Consider the following 15421-nt stretch of genomic DNA (forward strand, 5'->3'; position numbering starts at 1 on the left):
TAGGGCGACCAAAGTTTTAGTCACCAATAGATTTTCTTGTGCATCTACATTTTTTTAGCTAAATGTTTAGTCGTCGAAAGTCCGATTTCTTGTTTAGCTACTACATAGGTTAGTCGGCCAAAGTCTAATTTTTTTTAGCTGCCAAAGGTTTTGTTTAGCTACTACATAAGTTAGTCGGCCAAAGTCTAATTTTTTTTAGCTGCCAAAGGTTCTGTCGCCGATAATATAATTGTTATGTTTTGGCGACTAAATATTTAATTGCCAAAGATTTAATTCTTTTTTCGCTACTAACTATTTAGTTACTAAAAATATTTAACTCTATTTTTAGCTACCAATTGTTTTGTCGCCAAAAACAACATTTTATTTTATTTTTCATTTTAATTAGTTTTTTCATAACCTGTATATATCCACCGCAACCTGTAATAGATATACAAACAAAACAATATGTATATATTATCACTCATTCCATAACGCATATTTCACTTACAACCATCAAACAAAAAAGAATACCTTTTAATTTAAACTTATATATAAACCAACTATATATATTCCAATTAGAAAGAATAACGTCATACATAACAAATAAGCATACCAAAAATTATTATTTACCCCGCCAAAAATTATATGTACGATTCATCCAAATTCCGCACAAAAAGCAAAGGACGACAAAAAGCTTCCCAACTGTTCAAAAGTGTAAATTATCCTCCGTACAAAAAAATGGAAGATCCACATGTCAATGCCAAAAGCCATCTACAAAACAAATATTGCATCCATTAGTTCCATATAGCATTTCAACATAAGACCACGCAAAAAAAAAGTTAATAGATCTGTAAAGGGATTTTTTCGTTTTTCATTTTGAATTTTTGGCTGAGGTGGTTTCATCCCTCAATCATAATATTTTGAAAATGAAATTAACATTATTGAAATGTTAGGAACCAAAACAACGCAAAATGCACAGGATTAAAAGTCCATTGGCATCCAAAAATGACAATCAATGTAAGGTTGTGCAGCATATATATTCAACAGTTATGAGGAAAAATGTAGCCCCTCAAAAACGACAATCAATTTAAGGTTGTGCAGCATATTGAGCAGTGATGAGAAAACATGTAGCCCTTAAAAAATTACAATCAATGTAATGTTGTGCAACATAGTCAGCCTCGAAAGGCCTTTTTCGACTAAGTCTATGGCGTTTTTTACGCCAACTCCCAACTTACGCGTGCTAATTACATCCCGTCTATCCCCACAGGTCCTATTTGACACAAGGAAGCAACCCGTGGCATCCGTAGAGTGGTTCGGGGGCTGCTTTGAATTTTCGGCTCCGAAAGGCCTTTTTCGGCTAAGTTTATGGTGTTTTTGATGCCAACTCCCAACCTGCACGTGCTAATTACATTCCGTCTGTCCCCATAGGTCCAATTTGACACGAGGAAGTTACCCGTGGCATCCATAGAGTGGTTCGGGGGCTATCATGAATTTTCGGCCTCGAAATGCCTTTTTCGACTAAGTTTATGGTGTTTTTCACGCCAATTCCCAACCTACATGTGTTAATTACATCTCGTCTATCCCCACAGGTCCTATTTCACACGAGGAAGCTACCTATGGCATGCATAGAGTGGTTTGGGGGCTGTTATGAATTTTCGGCCCCAAAAGGCCTTTTTCGACTAAGTTTATGGCGTTTTTCATGCCAACTCCCAACCTATGTGTGCTAATTACATCACGTCTGTCCCCACAGGTCCTACCCGTCTGTCCCCATAAGTCCTCAGAATTAATCGAGGTGCGCATAAATTGATCCGACCACAAAATTATCCCAAAAAAATATATATATATATCACTTTCTAAACAAATCCTAATTTTGGTGTTAACAAATACACTATGATTGTTCTGAAGTCAGCTGTTAAAGTGGTTAAATGTCAATATATCACTTTCTAAACAAATTCACAAATTGCCATCCCTATAAGCACCAATACACTCACTAAACACTGCATTTCATACCAACTCATTTCAACAAGCAAAGGAAAGTTGGCAAGTGGTTCCCAATCCTTTATGGCTCTGAGCAAATTCACAAATTTAATACACATTTTCAATTTTTTTATAGAAAAGACTGACAAGCATACTTATCTTCAAGAAGGTAAATTATTCACACTTCTCTACAGATGTTGGCACACTGGCAAACCCTGTTGAACCTAATCTCAGAGCTCTTCCTTATTTTAATGGCCTATTTTGTTTAATCTAGAGCAGTCTAGTCCCATGATTTTAGAGGCCTCTAGCTTCAGAGGTCATTTTAAAATAAGTGTAGAAGTAATTAGCTATGTTAAGCCTAGGCCTCTAGTCCCATGATTTCAGAGTCCTCTAACATCCAAAATGCCATTAAGCTGGTTGTAGCTCAATACATTGCCACCATATGCCAAAAACAAATTGGCTTTTTATTATAATGTTCATTATACAAGTTATTTAAGCAGAATCAATTATGTTAAGCCTAGGGAGGTTACATCTTACTTTGGATTCTAAAGCATTATATGAAATGCAATGCCAAATGAGATTGAACTAAACTTTACAGAGCCTACAATTGAGGAAGGCTGAAGAGAGCGACTGGAATTTGACCTTGAAGTCTGCCGTTTTCCATCACTCTGCAAGTACAAAGTTAAAGTAACATGTTTACCATAGTTGGGAGTACATTGATGAAATAACAAAGGATGGAAATACAATATCAAAAGATGCGAGTTGGGAAATTAAGAAGATGTTATGCAACTTGGAGTAAGAAGTGGAAAGGCTCCTCATGTTCTGTAATATTGATTAGTTAGTTTCATGACATCTACGAGCACACTGTAAAGTTAGAATGTTCATCATATGCAAATATGACAGTTAGAAATAGTGATGATCATATATTGCCTCTCAAGTATTTTCTATTATGCTGTATAGTCCTGATATTTTCAATCATTGCAGACTTTGAAGTCCTTCACTAGCTTTATATTTCTAGAATCTTGGTAACATGTACTTTGATGATTTTATTCTTAAATTATGGGTGAATGACCAAGCTTGTAAAATAAAGTCCATGGCATAATCAATATTTGTTTAAAGGTTGCCAACTCATATATCAATTTCATCAAAAATAGTGATTAATGATACATATTTTGGGCCTTGTTGATCTCATGGATTATGACATTTGATGTGGCTTAGAAATGAGAACTGTTTCACAGAAGAATGCAAGCTTTTTATTATGGCACTTTTCAACTGTAAACAACCTTGACTTCTTTTAAAAGGGAAAAATCACAAAGCACATCAAATATTAAGGAAAATGACATACTTGAGAAGCATTGAATATGTTGTGACTTACATGTTAAAATCTGGAACAACAACAATATTGAAGAGATCCAGGTCACACTCAAGACCAAATCTGCAAAACAATTTCAGAAGTAGGACTGACCTTCCCGACTACTACTTACAGTACACTAGAGTGGATGGCCTTCCCCATTAATTCCACCTACCAAACGAATCAAACTGAAATGTCAATCAAACACCACCTTTTTTTTTTTTTTCTCAAACCCAATTCAACTCTCTGGCCCTTGGTAGGAAAAAGGAGAAATAGAAAATCGAGATAGATATAGAGGCCAACTAATGAAAAAAAATAATTGATAGTAGTAGTGAATAAAAATTTTAGACATAAATTGATTGATTGAATAGCAAAGTAGAGTAGCGAAGCGAGAGTAGCATTTGGTATCACTACGATACAGCAAACCTCAAATAATTCAGACATTCCAAGTTATGCTAGCAAAAAATATTTAGAAAGGTGTAAGGAAAATGCAGCAATTGAGTTGTAATACAGGAACAAAATAAAAAAATAAAAACTAAAAACCTAGAGTCCAAAGACTAATATTGTTGCCAGCCAAACTTGCAAGAATAGAAAAACCATTACTCTTACAAATCTGAAGGTTAAAAGCCTCACAAATTGCACAAGAATTATGAATCCCTCAATTTAGATCTTAATTAATTCAAATTGACATTGGTTCACCTTATCAACGAGATCATAAATATATATAAGTTTTGAATCCATGTTTCAGCCTAATTTCTAAGACCTGGTTCTCTGATCTTCAGGCACACCAAGGCATATCACAAGATGAGAAAGGGTTAGTGTGCAAATACCTCAACTGCCAAAAACTATCACAAGAGATGTACATTGAAGCAGTTCAGAATGAGTTGATGCCACTACGTCTGATTGTCCAGGCACTTTTTGTTAGCAACTAAACACGCACAAAGCCTTCAAAGAATGCTCAGACTCATTTAGGTATGCACATTGTGGGGAATTCTCCGGTAGCCTTTCAAGCTCGAGATATGCAAACTCCAAAAGCCAGACCTAGGCGAGAGTCCATATATAGACGGAGGCAAAGCAGTCAATAGTAAACCCCTCAGCTTCTTGCTACAAAAAGATGCAGCAATTCATAGGTCTGAGTTGTCGAGGAAGGAATATGAATCCACAAGCTTCAGAATTCAAAGTCTTGAATAAGAACTCATGTCCTTGAAGAAATGCCTTCAAATACAAAACATCTCTACAAAAAAAGAACTGATTCTAAAGAAATCAGAACCAAATTCTACTAATCTGCAGGGCTTGAGGCCTTATGGTTTGGAGGGAAGAACATTGAGCAAGAAGAGAAACCCACTTGGACAAGTGAGTGCTTGCATTGGTTTTGTGAATTTTGCTTCCTACAGAAAGTATGCGAGCAGGTTACTGAAGGTGTTTCATAGAATAAGTTTATTTTAGAGAGGGAAATCAAAAAATAAGCCAAGTGCCTCTGCTCTGTGGCCCTAGTTAATGTAACACCAGAACTATATAGGTTTGTGATGTATGACAACTAAATCAGCAAAAATAACTAAATTTAGCCAATGATCAAATATATTGAGTTTTCATACATTCAAATAATCATATTTAAGTTCATTCCAACATGACATATATAACTGAGAACTGACTATTAATTACTCTCATTCATACAAGTATGTATGCAATTATATGTATGCAAATGCATAATATGTGCATTTATGCTTGTGTCATGCATTTGTTCTATACTTTGGCAATATTTGACATTTAGTGACCAAAAAGGAAAAAAAGGGGGGAAAAAAAAAGAAGAGTTAGAAAGAACAAAACTACGAGGGTACACACATGCAACTCATTACTGATAAAATTATAAAGCCTTAGTTTACTGCATTAAACAAGCCAATAGACAATTTTGCAAATTATGCAAAAGAGCTTTCCAATAATAATGGAAAAGCTTCACTCAACATCACTGTTAAGTTTGTGTTTGTTTCTCCAATCTAGAATTGAGGAATAATGCTGACTTTGAGATGTTAAAATGCTTTCTATAACAATACACTAACAACCCTTCCCCACCCCCTCACCCTGACGTTTCCCACTGTTTAATCAAATGTATCTGAAATGTAGGTTCCAGAAGAGTGGGTGGAGATTATCAATTAATTATTGAAAACTAGATTTTGTAGTAATGTCAAAGCTGGTCCAATCGGAATATGAGATGTGTCTAAATAGGGAGTTACCAATAGCCATCACATTTCTAAATAGACAGTTAGCAAATTTTCACATACAGATACAACAATGTAATCAGAGATGGCCACAAGAATGTTGCCTGCCAAATGTTGAACACATTGACTCTTAATTAGTAGCAGAAGTATATGTAAGGAAACATCAAGAACTGTTATACGCTAATTACACACTTTTACCCCCACAAGGCTGCTAAGCTAATACTCCATCCACAGATGATGTAAATCAGACAACATTTCACACTTTATACCCAAATCAATAACTTCTTTATGTGAGAAGAGATATAAAACATCTATTGTATTATATGAAATGGTTAGAAGAACCCAAAACCAGCCTCAAACCACAATATTTGAGCTTAGTTTAATACCACAAAATTCCATGAGAAATAATCATAAAAGGGAAGCAAATAAATTCTTTACTAATACACTCATAGCATCAAATTTCAATTCAAATAATCAGATTACATGAGAATACATACACAATCAATGAGCAACCATACATGCAAATGCATACATAATTTGAAACTAACGAGCAGCCATACATGGAAATATATACACAATGAGTCGAATTAGGGCTTTGAGCCTAATGAGGGAGAAAGGAAAAGAGGGGAAAAGGTATCAAACCACTTAAATCAAACCTATTTACCACATCAAACCCATAAAACCCTAGAAATCAAACCACTTAAACCAAACCCATTTCAGAAATCAACACGAAATTAGACTTGGTAAATCATGTAAAACCCTAAAGCAAGAGTGAGAAATGGGAAAATAAAGGAAGGGAGACAGAGATAGAGACAAAGACAGAGAGCGAGAGCGAGCGATTGAGAGCGAGAAAGGAAGCAAAAGAGAGAGGGAAGAAAGAGAAAGAACCTGTTCGTATTGCAGCGGTGGCCGTGGTGATTTGCAGCGGTTGCGATGTGCGACGGAAGTGAGCAACAGTGGTGAGGGACTTTGGTGAAGTGAGGAGGTGAGGTTCTGTGTGTAAGAAAGAGACAGAGGAAAGGGACTAAAATATGGGTGCCTAAATCTGGGCGCCTAAAATATGTTCTCACTAATAAATCTTTTAGCGACTAAAATGTTTTTAGTCGCACTAAGTTGACTATTGGGCGACTAATTGCTCTTTTGTCGGAAAAAATTGAGTATACCGCAACTAAATATTTTTTAGTCGCCAAAACTGCATATTTGCTGATCAAATTCTTAGTCGCCAAAGAGTAACAGTGCAAATGTGGCTATTATTTGGTGACTAAATTTATTTTAGTCGGCAAAAATTAGTATATACAACTAAAATAAAATTTAGTAGCTAAAAAACTAGAGTAACGGCGACTAATAATTCTTTTAGTCGCCTATTGTGAAAAATTTACCTACTAATTTTTTTTAGTCGCCAATAAATAATATACGTTGACTAAAATATTTTAGTAGCAAAAACTTGAACCAACAACGACCAAAATAATTTTTAGTAGCCAAAAATTGAACTTTTGGCGACTAAATCGCTTTTAGTTGTCGAATTTGGTCGCTAAAAGTGTAAATTGTTGTAGTTAGGGTCTTATATTAAACTATTAGGGTGTTACGTTAAAATATGCATGAATCTTTAATAATATATATGCAAAACCTCAAGGGAGGTGAGTGCTATTTTCATTTAAATAGCTTATTAGTTCAAAAAGGTAATATGTATATGGCCATTTTGAATAGAAAAGTAACGACATTTGTGCTAAATTAATAAATTGGAAGAATTTTGATATTGTCAGCAAAAGTAAGGGAAGTTTCTGTAATTATTGAAACCACAAGGGAGGTACATGTATTTGTCAGAAACCTTAGGGGAAGTAAGTGTAATTTACCCTTTTAAGTATATATACATTTGGTCAAAATTCACTTTGCACCCTGTGGTATTGCTTCAAAGCACTTTATCCTCTCGTGTTTTAAAAATATGCAAATGTCCCACATGATTTTGGACTAAAATGCACAATTAACATTATTAACGGAAAAATGCAAAAAGACTTCTTTACCCTCACTTTTATAAGTGTATTTCCCATTTCTTCTTCTATTAACAAAAAAAAAAATAAAATCACCATTTATGTATTCAACCCAAGCCACTACAACAAAATGCACTTTTGGCGACTAAAAAAATTTTAGTCGCCAAAAGTTATGGAATTGGCGACCAAAAATAATATTAGTTGGCAAAAGTCAAATATTTAGCTACTAATTTTTTTTTTTGTCGGGGAATATTGATTATTGGCGACTAAAAAAAATTGTAGTCGCTAAAAATATCACAATTGGCTACTAAAAAAATTTTAGTAGCCGTATAGCTAGTTTTGGCTACTAAAATTGTTTAGTAGCCGAATGAAAAAAAATATATAAAATTATCCTTGGCGACCAAAAATTTGGTCACCAAAAGTATATTTTCAGCGACAAAAGAATAATTTAGTAGCCGTATAGTTAGTTTTAGCTACTAAAATTGTTTAGTAGCCAAATGAAAAGGAAAAAAATATTTTTTATTTTTGGCAACCAAAAATTTGGTCGCCAAAAGTTTATTTTCAGCGACAAAAGATTATTTTAGTTGCCCAAAAACTAAAATATTTGGAGGGAATTTCAAATTTTAGAGGGATTAAAAAAATAATTAGCGACTAAATTTTAGTTGCCAATTGTTATTAATTATTCGACTACTTCAGTCCTCTCCTATTTCACTCTCTCATAATCCCTCTTCTCTGTCTCTTTCTCTCAGTTCATCGCAGGCGACCCTCCTACCGGCCACCGTCCACCACTGTCGCACAAGAGCACCCACCTCCTCACCGGCGACGGTACAACCCACCTCCCCACCAGCGACGACAAAACCCACCATCCACCTCTGTTCATATGTGATTTTTTCAAAAATTAATTTCATATATATATGTATGTTTGTATGTGGGTGTAGATCTTCCAGGGTTCTATTTTGATGCGGAGAAGAATAGGTACTTCCTTATCAAAGGCCCAATTCCGGGTTCTTCTCGCAATTCTTCGTCTGCTTCGACTTCATATTCTTCTATCCAAGTCCAATCTGGTAATTTCATTAATTACCCACTTTCATACTTGTATTTTTGACCTTGATCATGATACCAATTTGCCTATATATATATAAGCAATGTATGGGCTAGATCGATGGATCATTCCTGCATCATCCAGCAACTCTGTCAATTGCTTTTGCAATTCAACCAAATCCAACAAACACAACCTTAAAATGCTACTCAACATCCTATAGGAAGTTTTCTAACTCTTTGGCACTTCAAGTTCCACTGAAGGCCTTAGGTTTCAGGACTTTCACTTTGTGAAAGACATCACCACCATTGAAATGCCCACCAATGACTTTCTTTACAAGAGACAATTTGTCTTAATTATGCAATTTAAGGCATCCGACATGGCAATCATATCTCCCATCACTTCTGTGAATCGGTTTGTTGTCTAAGTCTATACGGGCAAAAACCCATTAGCCACATCATCCAACTGATCTATCAAAGAGTGACTTATCAGGGGGCATCCCTCTCAAATTTTCCACTCGAGTTACTCATTCCTGAACGGCTTCTAGCGCAACACTACCACCAACCATTGCAGAGCACAACCTAACTCTAATGCCAACTATCATAGGGTTAATTTTTGAACTGATTTTCTGTTTTTGATGGCACTATGTTTGATATGTAGTTTCAGTCAATTTTGTACGCGCACTTACTCACAGTAAAATTTCAAAGAAAGCCAAATAACACAACAATTTACTGATGAATCTCGACTTTATATATTATACACCAAGTAGTTACAAGGAATCCAAGGCAATCTATTACAACACTTGATAATGTAGAATTCTTTGGCACTCCTTGTATGTAGGTTACAAATTACAATCAGTTATTGGATGTTGTAATTGTCCATGTGCAGATTGCCACATGTCCCTGTAGTTGACCCAACTGCCTAAGTTGAGCTGGACCAATATAAGGCTACCAACATGTAATTGTTTCATTCTATCACTCAAGCCATGCAAAACCCAAAATATTTAGACTAATACAATTTTAGAATTTTAAGCTTTGTATTAAAATTTTTAGACGATGTAAAAATTGATATGGTATAAAATTGGGATACTACCTTACTTCCATGAAAACTTATATTCATTTATACTCATTCATGTAATTAGAGTGCTAGGGAATTTAAATTGTTTTCTTCTCTTAGCTTTTGGTTTGAATGCTTGTTGTTGGATATTATAATTAGGGGTGTGCGTGGTGCGAGTCGGTGCGGTTTGAGAGAAAAATAGAAACCATATGGCGGGTGGCGGATTGATAAAAGTGTCACTAGAATTTTCCATTTTCCTTATCAAAAACCGGTGGTTCGATTGGCAAAAAATGGCAGATTTGCCTTGGCGGTTCGGGCGGATTGGCGGTTTATAAAAAATATAATTCAAATTACAAAACTTAAATCAAAGAGTAAAAAAAAGACGAGAGATACCGTGATATTAAGCATCTTGCGAAGCTTTCTTCTAATGCAACAAGTGTAGCAACAACATGATAATATCAACGACTTTTCAAAAGTTCACTGTCATCTCTAGAGTCTATACGAATATAATGGTTTTCATATGATTGTATGAAATTATTATTTTAGATTGGAATATACTTAGTTTGTATGGAATTTGACATTAAGTTATTCCTTTTTGGATGGTTGGAAGTAAAATAGATGCAAATTGTGAAATGATTGATAATATATGTATTGTTTTGTTTATAGACATGGTATAAGTTGCACGGAATACATACAGGTTAAGGACAAATTAAAAAAAAAAAAAAAACAATATCATGTTTTTGGCCACTAAATAATTGGTAGCCAAAAAGGCATTAAATATTTTTAGTGACTAAATAGTTAGTAGCTAAAAAAATAAATAAAATGAATAAAAAAAACTTTTGGCGACCAAAATTTTATTAGCCAAATAAAAAAATAGACTTTAAGTGACTAAATTTTTAGTAGCTAAAAAAAATTACACTTTAGGCTACTAAAACATTTAGTAGCTAAAAAAAATAAGATGAACAAAAAAATCTTTTTCGCTACTAAATACATTAGTCGTGGAAAATAAATTTAGTTTTGGCGACTAAATGTTTTAGTCGCTGAAAATGGGATATAAATTTCTTTTGAAAGCTTTTGGCGACTAAAAAATTGGTCGCCAATTTAGTCTATCAACGACTAAAGTTTTTTTTGTCGCCAATACCTTTACTTTTGGTGACTACTTGTTTAGTCGCCAATTTAGGATTTTCGGTGACTAAATTTTTTTAGTCGCCAATACCTTTGCCGACCGTTTTTCCGCGACCAAGTTGGCAACCAAACTATTTAGTCGGGAAAACCATTTGGCGACTAAAAATGTGACTTTTGGTGACTAAAAATTTAGTCGCCAAAAGTGCAATTTCTTGTAGTGAGCACCACCATCAATTTTTATGGAAATCTTATTGCATTTTTATATTTAATTGAATAAAAATTATTTCTGTATTGAATTTTAATGGAAGTGTATGAGTGATTTTCCGATCACACTGCCCAACTCAGTACTCAGCTGGAGAACATTGGCAGAATAGATGACACCTGGCTAACCTGTAACAGAAAGAGAAGATTCTGGCGGTGGTTCGTCCACCCGGGGGCACTCCGATGATCAAGTCAGTATATTTCTCAAAGATAATCAATAGTGCTAAACTCAATGCTCAAAGCATAAAATTGCGTACCTTAGACCCACGGGGGTGCCTCTCTTTTATAGTTACCTCAATCCTAATCTCAATAGAAGCCTGACTTCTATGGATTCCTGTTCAGTAATTACTTTGGACTCCTTCAGAGATAAAGATAAACTCCCTAAAAGCTTTATCCTTATCTTGGCTAAGTCTCCTCTTTATTCTAGGACTCTTGTCCCTTATCTTTTATCTGATTATCTCGGATTCTGATATCTTCGGAGATAACCTCGGCTTACCCGAGATCACCTCGGCGTCATGACCCTGACATGTGGCACCTCGACTGACACGTCGGCGTCACCTTGCTATGTGTTGGTACTCAAAAATATATCCCCACAATTGCCCCCTAGGTTCTATTACCTCGGTATTCTGAGGTAATGGAACCTATATCACGCCGTTTTTCCAGTACGTCGGTTTTCAGTATCTCAGCCGAGATCATTATTTTTGGCTGACATGTCTTTGTTGAAGAACAAAAACTTCAAGAACCCTTTCACGCGTATGAGCTGTCATACACCATAATTCAACCATTTTTAACCACGCGTTTCCTTATTACTGGTTCGTACCTGTGACGTACCCGTAAGCCGTCTCTCTTTCACGTGCGCCGTTTGACGCATACGTTCTTCTAGGCGTATTGATTACTTTTTGCCGCCATTTTCATTTTTAACAAAATATCTCTTCGATTTTTCCCTTTCACCTTATTCTCGTTTCTGAAAAACTTTTTCTCTCTCTAGCTTTTCTCATTTCTTTCATTGTTCCAGACCTCAAGCTCTGCAACAGCCGTCATTCTTCCTCCCGGTGAAGCTTCCGCCGTCTTGTTACTTCTGTAACCATCGTCTGACTTCGGCGATCCCTATACCGGCTTTATTTTTTTCTGGTAAGCAACTGTTCCTTCTTATTTCAGTTCGTGATTGTTTTTCTGGAACTTGTCGTTATTACTGCTTCATTCGAATGTTCAATTTGTGAATCTGAATGCATTTATTCCATGGTTTGGCCCTTGCCCATATCTTGAACACACGCACTGTTTCACCACTTCCCTGCATTTTTGCCACTGATCTTGGCCCTATATTTCTTGTATTCTTTATGCTCTTGATAAACCACCTCTGTTCTTGATTCTGAAACTCCGTTCTTGCTTTCTGTTTTTTGTGTCTTTTCCAGATCCGTGCCTTTGATCTTCATCTCCATAGTTTTAGGGTTGGGATTTGTTTGTAGAACCCACATTTTAGGGCAAAACTGAAACATCCCTTACAAATTTCTGCACCAGCTCAAACCTAGGTTTTTGCCGAGGTCCCAATAACCCTTTTTTTGATACATCTTCTTTCTGAAATCTAATACCTTTAGTTATCCCGATATCATGGGTATGTGGAACATCGGGTAGACACCCCTTCTAAGCTAGACTTTTTTAGGCAAGAGTTTGAAATCCCAGCCGATGTCAATCTGAGGTTAGCTGGGGATGATGACTCCATCATGCCTACAGACAACTCCATGCCCTTCCCTGTGGTTGCCTTTATTGAGTGTGGACTTCAGTTTTCACTTGACCCTTTTTTCCGTCAAATCCTTCACTTCTATAAGTTGAACCCAATGCAACTCGCCATCAATTCTTACCAAGTTATTACTGGTACCATAGCTTTAGTCAAACAAGAGAATGCCAGGATTACACTTGCCGATTTCCAGTACTATTATACTATGTGTCGCCTTAGAAAAGACACGGACTATGTCCATTACCTTAAGCCAAGATCCACCGAATATAAAATCGTAGCCGACCTCCCAGACTCTAACAAGGGAGCTGGAGACGATTACTTCATTGTCTCGGGCAATTGGGAGTTTCAGCCAAATGACGACCTCCATCTTTATCCCTTAAGCCGAACTGTTTTGGGGGAAGGAGCTAGTAAGGGCCACCCTTCATAAGTTTTCTTATCTTCATGCATAAAGTTTTCAATATTCTTGTTCTAATGTCTGTACTGTTTCTATCTTTGCAGTTCTTCCTCAACCACCAAAGAATTTTCGCCAATCCTTCTATACCAGCAAGGATTTGAAAAAACTTCTGAACTTGCTAATTCACAAACGAAAGGTGCCTCTGCTCCTCAACTTTATTCCAACATACAGGTCTGCTTTGCCCGACGTCTCTAGGAGGAAGAAAAAAAGCCTTTCTCCACTATCTGCCACAACTCCACAGACTGCGTCCACATCTCGGACAGATCAAGGGTCAACTTCCAATCCAGCTGATCAACCGTCAACCTCGGCTTTATACTTAATTCCAATATCCCAACGCCGCCGTCGACGCCGATCAGTTTCTTATGCCGAGATGGGTCGCCAAAAACCGGTTGCAAAAGATCTTCTGGCCAGCATTCCGTCATCCGTTGATGATCAATCAGCACAAACCCAACCTCCACCAAAGCCGAAAAGAATCAAGAAGGCTCAACCAAAGGCTAAGGTAACTCAGGTTGAGTCTGAAGACACCTTGCCTATTTCAAAGTTTGCTGAGAGTGACAAACCTCAACCCTCTGCTAGGAAGAGGCGCTCTGAAGCCCAACCATCAAAATCCCAAAATCCAAAAAGCCGAAGTCATCATCCGCTACAACTTCGGGGTCTAAGAAGCCTGCTGCCCCCTGGGCCCCCGAAATTACTTTGGAGGATAAGCCGGTCATGGCAAATGATAGTGCCAAGGATATTAATGTCGGCGTTGCGCTCAGTACTGCTCTGCTGTTACCAGGCGATCTGGAGCGAAACGCCGAGTTGAGCGAATACGGAAACTATGCATTGATGCTTCAACGCTCTGTTCAAGTAAGTGTCTTTCATCTGGCGCTTTTTTTTCTTTTCTTTCTCATACTTAGAAATTTTTGCAATAACTTTTACCCTGTGTTTTCTTCAGGCCATCCCCCATGTCCACTCTTTTTCTGTTCATTCATTCGAAAATCGGCAGAAGCTAGTTGATATGAGGAGGGAGTTCTCTTCTCTTCTCTTCAAAAAACTAACAAAGGCTTACAGTCAAAAATGAAGAAGCTAGAAGACCAAGCTGAGGCCGCCATCAAAGCCCAAACTGATGCCGAAGAAAAGGCTGAATCTGCCGAGGCCATCAGGAAGGTCTTTGAGGCCCAAAGAAAAGAGGCCGAGAAGAAGATGGCCCAAGCAAAAAAAGAGCTTCCAAAAGCCTTGGCCACCAAAGAGGCTGAAATTAAGGATGCCGACGAAAAGGCATACGCTCAAGGCATGGCCGATGTCACGGAGGCTTATGAACTTCAAGTGAAGCAGGCATGTAACAAGGGTTTTACCCTTGGTTGGATGTCTCTTCTAAACAAGCTCAATGTCCCCGAGGACTCGCCTTTCAGAAATGCCAACCTCATTCCTCTTCCATTCCCTCCATCTCCACCTCCAAGTCAAGACGTTGGCGAATCTGAGTCTGAGGATGGTGACGAGGATGAGGATGAGGCCTTGGTGAGAAAATCCAAGAATGCTGATGGGGCCAAGTCCCCTCTTCAGAATGAGCAAGTCCTGGACTTGACTCAAGATGAGGAGGATGAGAAGGTCCGAAAAGATGCTACTTCCGAGAAGACATCAGCCGACGTCACCATTGCCGAGAAGAGTGTTGAGGAAACTTTGCAAGAAATTGATGTCGGGCTTGCTTTAGAAAAGGCGGCCGAGGTGGCTTCTCAACAGCCTTCCGAGGTCCAAACCGAGCCTGTTGTCGATGCTAAGGAGTCTTAATTTCCATGTTTTTTCTTTTGTACTTTGTTTTTCTTTGTTTTTGAAACAATGTAAGCCCTCCGTATGGCCGATGTTTCTTTCTCTTTGTTGGATGCTAATGCAACTTTTGCATGTACCACTGTCTTCTTTTGACTGCTTTTGTGTGATTCTATACTTAGAATATTCTATATGTCTTTAACATATTCTTCCTTCTCTGTGCAATCTTCTCGGGGTGACATACCTCGGATAGACAATCTTTTTGGTTTAACTTAACTTGTAAACTTTTAACAAGTGTTGAACATCATACTGATTTAACTCAACCTGTAAATTGTCCACAAATTTCAACAAGTGTTAAACAATGATTTCGGTTTAACTTAACTTGTAAATTGTCCACAAATTTCAACAAGTGGTAAACAAATGATTTCGGTTTAACTTAACTTGTAAATTGTCCACAAATTTCAACAAGTGTTAAACAATGATTTCGGTTCAAC

The 15421-nt window shown here is 37.0% G+C and overlaps 1 long non-coding RNA gene across 3 annotated transcripts; it reads right to left on the reverse strand.

The window, feature by feature from the left end:
• Positions 1-432: 432 nt before the first annotated feature.
• On the reverse strand, positions 433-6542 carry LOC114257980 (uncharacterized). 3 transcript variants are annotated; one of them, XR_014361171.1, is made up of 5 exons: positions 6412-6542; positions 4138-4695; positions 3332-3478; positions 2562-2624; positions 433-750 (listed from the first exon to the last, which is right to left on the reverse strand). It is a non-coding gene; the product is annotated as an uncharacterized LOC114257980 (long non-coding RNA). The 3 variants fall into 3 exon arrangements; XR_014361173.1 differs by having other exon boundaries at positions 3332-3495; XR_014361172.1 differs by having other exon boundaries at positions 511-750; positions 2548-2624.
• Positions 6543-15421: the final 8879 nt, after the last annotated feature.

The sequence above is a fragment of the Camellia sinensis genome, chromosome 2 (genome assembly GCF_055761805.1).
Source record: "Camellia sinensis isolate YWXY chromosome 2, ASM5576180v1, whole genome shotgun sequence".
NCBI lineage: Eukaryota > Viridiplantae > Streptophyta > Magnoliopsida > Ericales > Theaceae > Camellia > Camellia sinensis.